This window comes from Artemia sp. Qi Xiang Cuo, chromosome 10, assembly GCF_049724085.1.
Source record: "Artemia sp. Qi Xiang Cuo chromosome 10, ASM4972408v1, whole genome shotgun sequence".
Classification (NCBI taxonomy): domain Eukaryota; kingdom Metazoa; phylum Arthropoda; class Branchiopoda; order Anostraca; family Artemiidae; genus Artemia; species Artemia sp. Qi Xiang Cuo.
The window spans coordinates 41,167,635-41,173,791 of record NC_142803.1 but is presented as its reverse complement, the minus strand read 5'-3'; the positions used below and the strand labels follow the sequence as shown (position 1 = coordinate 41,173,791).

At 35.1% G+C, this 6,157-nt stretch overlaps 1 protein-coding gene across 1 annotated transcript in view; it reads left to right on the top strand.

The window, feature by feature from the left end:
- The first annotated feature begins 3,338 nt into the window (after positions 1-3,338).
- LOC148947770 (snake venom 5'-nucleotidase-like) overlaps positions 3,339-6,157 on the top strand; it is an 82,774-nt gene continuing 79,955 nt past the window's right edge. The window contains exon 1 of the mRNA XM_089095423.1: positions 3,339-3,473. The gene's annotated coding sequence lies outside the window, so the exon portion shown is untranslated. The remainder of the gene's footprint in view (positions 3,474-6,157) is intronic.

The following is a 6,157-nucleotide window of genomic DNA, read 5'->3' as shown; positions in this document are numbered from 1 at the left end:
AAGCAAGCTTGTGTGGGGCTAAAATAGTGTTGATTAGTTGGAAAGCTGCTGGAACTCTATTGAATACTCGCATATTATAGGCCAAATTTAGAAGTCAAGTTAACAGAGAATACACGGCAAAAAAGTAATTCCGAAAATGTTTTCTATTTGAGCCAAAACTAATTGTTTCTCGTAAATGAAAACAAACCGTGTTTCTCGTAAATGAAAACAAAAGTATAAAGTACAATGATGGTATTAACAAGAAGGAGCTTTTATCACATCGTTACAAGCTACCCAAAATATAGGATTATGTTTTTATTAGGGTCTAGGAAGAGGGTTTGAAATATCATTTAAGCCACTGGTTCTATCTGATGTAACTTAGATATACAATATTAGTTTTCTTTGATGCAGGAACAGTCATAGTTAGATCATTGCTTAATGTTTATTTGTTGCTGTTTGTTTCTTTTTTTTTATGTAGAGGTTGAAGATTGTGATTTTACCAGATTTTTTAGAAGATTGTACCAGATTGTAGCTTCCAGAAAGTAAAAATCAGTACTCTTTTATTTCAGAATAAAAATATCACATGTGTAGTTGTTGTTGAATATAGCAGACAAGAATATTCTCTAAAATTAACGGCTGATTCTCTTGCCGAGTCCTTTATCTTTACTTCAAGTCATAATTGCCAAAATCCCTACGAAGAACTGTACCCCTCCGTAGTGTAGCTTGTATTTTTATGCTAGTTAGATTCTACTCTTTACATGCAAGCTTAAACTGTATTTTTCAGTTCAACCTGATATTACTAAGATCAGGGGCAGATTGTGAGGAACAACTGCAGTCCTACAGAATCTAAACAAATTCACAGCATACTATTAACTAACACACTCCCATATAATATTAAATATAGAATTATTTGCTATAATTAATTTGAAAAAATTGCACAAGAGGAAACCTGACTAAAACAACTTTGCCTATAGGCTATTATTACTATAAACGTCGTTACTTGCTTGTTATTAAATTCCTGGCTTCCATCCATTCATTAGTTTCTGCTAATTAAAATATTGTCCTAAGAAAATTAGTGCTTCGTTGTTTGTTATCAAGCTTAATTTGATTTTTTTTTTTTTTACTGAAAGGTAAACACAAAATTAAGTTTTGGGTTATTGTATGTAAGCCCGCCAAGAAGTGTCAACATTGAGCATGCTAGTGCTTAGAGTTAATTTACAAAACTTTGTCTTTGTTAGAAGTCTAGAGCTCTAAATCTATGCAATATGTGTCGATTTATTGGCAGCAAATTCAATTTCTATTCACTGCTTCATGATTGTTTGTAGTTAAACATATATACAGGTAAATTCTAAAAGTAAATCATATATTGTAATAAAATACTTTAAATACTTTGACAATGCAGTCAGTTGATGCTTGTTCTATTACTTATTCTTTTATTTGCGTTGAAATATCCATCAATATGTAAGGCAAATGTTTTGCTGTTGAAAAATTGAGCTTGAATTCTGAAGCTGAGACTCAAATTTAAAGTTTTTCCATGACATGAAGTCGAAATATTCGGATTTTTACTATATAAAGGTTTTGTTATTTTTTGTCTTTTTGTTCCATTGTTTTATTTCAATTATGCTCTTTTTTCTCTCTCAAATTTTAAAAATGGAAAAGTAGCGTGGCCAAAGAAATTATTTGCGAAAAGCTTTCGAAAACGTCCCTTCAAAAAAAACTCCTCGCGTCTGCAAGGTTGATTTGAGGTATAATTTTGGAATGTGAAAATAATCACGCTAACCGTGCTAAAGAACACCTTGTAGCTGACATACTTTGACTGAATTCTCTTACTGATTGGGTGCCAGAGTCAAGAAAACAGAGCTCCTCCAGGACAACCAATGTCGATCAGTCACAGATACATCTTCGAATCCTATTTCTGCCTAGCTTAGGAACTGATTTAGACAATGGGACCATCTCATTTTTGAACAGCCGCGTAGTCGTTTCCACTCAGCGGCCACGGGGTTGAAATCGCAGGGGTTTCTTTTGGCTCTAGTTGGGAAAAAATTAATTTTGGAAAGGTAAAACGCTTGAAAATTATCGAACGTTTACATTGAACTATAACTCTGTTATTAGAAAAGCCTAAGTAAGTGAAGACAACGGATCCTTTTTCCGCGAATCACTTGCGACTTTGTTCCGGTGTCAACATTACGTTTTGTTTAGATCTGCTGGTAGACAAGAAACAACCCATGCCCTCTGTTAGCGTCTCGTCGTAATCACACTTGAAAATGAGAAGGAAGCATCTCCAAAAATCGTGCTATCGATGGCCCCTAAGACTTTATGTGCAAGCGATATTTATAAATGTAGAAAGTAAATATTTTGCAAGAGACAATTATATTCAGACAGTGCCATCGAGGGGAAGGAGATAATGTCTCTAGAGCCTTAATTTTAGTGCCATCTTAGTATTAAAGTGCTGAGTTTTGTCAGAGGATAAACAATGAGTTTTGTTTAGTGCGTTTTTCAAGTTTAATTAATAACACATCTGCACTGTTTGTTGATTTAAACATGTTACCTGCGGGCATCGGAAATCGAAGGAATTTAAAGATTTAAACAAAAATTGGTGAAGCTGAGGCCCAGATAATTGTCTTAATGTGTTTTATTAGGCTTTATTTGTATGCATGGGCGTAGGCAGGATTTGGCAGCATATTGTCTAGGGGGGGGGGGCAGTCGATAGTGTGATGGAGTTTTATCAACTGCTTTTTCCAAACCATCTGCTTTTTCAGCCATATCTAATGTAAATTTGAAGGTCTAGGGTGCCAATAAAAAGGTGCCAATAATTCCTTAAATTGGCAAATTTATTCTAAAAAAGAGCAAAAAACAGGATAAGAGGGCGCCAGAAAAAATCTTGGAGGGGGCTGCCCCCCGGCCCTCCCCTCAATCCGCCAGTGGTCTGAACTTCTGAGATACTAGGATTTTTTGATTTGTTCCATAATCTTTTCTAATCCTTTTTTTGCTTATTTTTGCTGATTTGGCAAATTTGGTTTTCCTGCCTTGAAGTGAACACTCCCCAGTGGCAGATCCAGAGGGGGGGTGAGGGGGGCGCTCTCCCCCTAGCGTAGTCTAAAGTAGTGTAATTTACTTAATCAACTCAAGTTTGCGTGAATTAAACTTGCTCCTAACGCAAGTTTATCGGATCAACCTATTTTGAGCACCCCCCCTAAAAAATCCTGGACCCACCCCTCTTCTCCCTCCTTCAATAAATATCCGCATGCGTAGCTAATTATAGAAACATAGCTGGAAGAGATATTTTAGCCACAGATGCCGCCCAAACGAAACATTTATCACAAATTAAATGCACTTTCATTTACAGAAAAGAAATTTAATTTCGTGACAAATGCATGCTTTTAATAGCATTATTTGCGTGCATACATAGATAAGAAATTGAAGAAAGAATCTATTGATGGATTCACTTTAGTCTAGAACTGCATTTTGCCTTCTGAATTGGATATTGTAGTACTGTAAGTTGAGCCATTTCTTTGTTTAAACGGAAAGCTACTATAGGTCATAGTTTTACAGTAGTTAAAACGGCGTCGAATATTCTCTAGTAAGGCTTTTCACTCCAAGAGAACAATGAACAATTATCGAGTAAGAATGTAGAAGAGTGGCTTGTCTATTAATCAGCAAGTTGTTTTGCCAAATGCCAAGTGAATTAAACTTCAGGAATACATAAATACATCTATTTAGGGCACTGGAAAGGTGTTATCAACCTCCTACGTTCATTTGCCTCTTACTTTGAGGCTAAAAAATGGGTGAATAGAGGCAGTGTTGCACTCAGAAAATAATTATGGGGGGGGGGGGTCTGACCGGGGATCTCTGGGCCAACCAATGGAAAAATTTAAAAATTCCTTTGAAAAAACAGTATTTTAAGGCACTACTTTAAGTTTATTTTATCCCTTCGAATGCAAATTTTGAGTAGGGACTAAGGAATGAATGATAAAACCGAGCAGATTAAATAAGATTTAACACAATGATGCCAGGTGCCTGACTTAAGAATGCGCACCAAGAGAAGCAAAAATACGCCATCGGCGCATTTTTGCTATCTATTTTTTGGGTGGAGTTCGAAATTCATGGTAAATTAGATCTTGAAGGGATGAGGGCAAAAAAAAAAAAAAAAAAAAAAAAAAATCAAAGACAATCTTACCTGATAGCGTGAATTTTGCTTTCAGAACATTAGAACTCAGAATCGACAGGCTTCATTGTTCATTGATGGATTCTGGTACAAGATTCCGAAATCTGAAATAGTGGAGCATTATCTATTGATTACTCGTACTTTCGTAGTCAAAATTTCCTACTCGTGGTCTTTGGCTTAACGATAAAGATATTGTGCATAGTTCTCTTGCGTACCATAGAATTAAATAAAAAAGGGAATTAAAGATGATCTAACAAAAAAAAAAAAAATACTTGCCAATATCTAAAGTGGTATTTTACATTACTTTTTGGCTAATATGCTGAATCATATTATCAAGAACAGAAATTGTGATTCAAGAACTAAAAAAAGAAATAGATACTCAGTATACTGGTTTTGGAGTATAAATTATCTACACAAAAGCGTGGAATTTAAAGATGAATTTGATAAAGATAAATTATTTATAGTATTATTCCCCAGATTATTCATTATAAAGAATTTTTTCGTAGATTTAAAAATATAAATTAGAACTACAAGAACGACCATGTGAAAGATAAAAAATTAGACCGGCCGTTATTAATTCACCTATCTATAAAATTTCAGGCTAAGGACAAAGTTCTAAGATTTTGTCATGAAATATAATCCAAAGACATGTAACTATGATACAAAATTGTGCTTGGCAAAGTCCTTCAACAGTTCCGATTGTTATTGTATTTATGTTTTCCTTTTAATGAACTTCGAATAAGTTTTGTAGATTTTTAATCATATATTGTATTTATCTTCGACCAGTATTCAAGATCATTTTTAAAGTTAAACATCAGACCCTCCTTCTATATCGCCCAAAAATTCCTCAAGAGTTTCATCTTCATTTTCATTGTCGTAGAATGTTTTTCTGATGTCATACGTAGCATTCGTAAATCTATTAAGCATGGTGGGTGTAGGATCAAAGCCCCTGAAGGACTTTCTCTGGCAATTTAGCCTAAGTCGGATGGTCACAGTAGAGTTAAGCATTTAAAGGTGCATCCTGTTTTGAAATTTGTTCTTGAAAAGAATCATAACAAAAAACACTCTCTCGACAAAGGGGATACAGATGGATAAGCTTGAGATAGAAGGAGCTGTTTGAGCTATGTCGAACAAAGGTCAGCTTTTCCCACTCTGTTCAGTTTTTTTTTTATTGAAATTTGGCCTCTTTCCAATTTTGTTTTTCACGCTAAGGATAACGCACGCTTTAATAATTTAAGATTTAGGTCGTCATGGAGCCTGGAATGCGATATGAGAATCCCTACGGGGTTCTGAAAATTCCACCTATCTTTACAGAGAGATTTCTGAACATGTCAGTAGAAGTTGCCAGTAAACACTAGACTCTGAAATGTTGATTTTTGTCATTGTTATTGTGAAGGCGAGATGCGCCGACTTTGTGCCTAATTTTTTTGACATGCGCAAAATCGGCGCAATGCGCCAATTTGAAAAATTCAATGTACAGTCAATTCAAAAAAGCGCCCAAATGGAGCAAATGCGCACCATCTGGCAACTATGATTTAACAATTAAAAATGTATTTTTTTTTCTTGAGGCGACCCCCCCCCCGTGGGTGCGCACCTGAATAGAGGTGTAGTATCAAAGCATATACTGAAAACGGCTGGCATGATGTGCAGTAAACTCGTACACACTAATAGGAGGGAGATCTTGGGAGCTGTGTCTGTCCGAATAATGGAAATTTTTATTTGACAAAGAAGTACAACACCCAAAATACAACATACTACGGACTCTAGAAGCTAAAGCTTGCCCGGGTAACCCATGACACACTAAAACAAATTAAGTTACATAAAACATTGAATGAAACAAAGAAAAGAAAAAAAGAAGCAAGCTAGCATGGAAAAGAACACACAGTGTAACTTCTTTATAAAACCCTAGGTACGAACAGACACAATAACAAATCTACATGGAATGACTTGTCAACTCTATAAAATCCTTGTTAAAATTTATAAGTTGATTTGCATAATGACTTTATATTCATT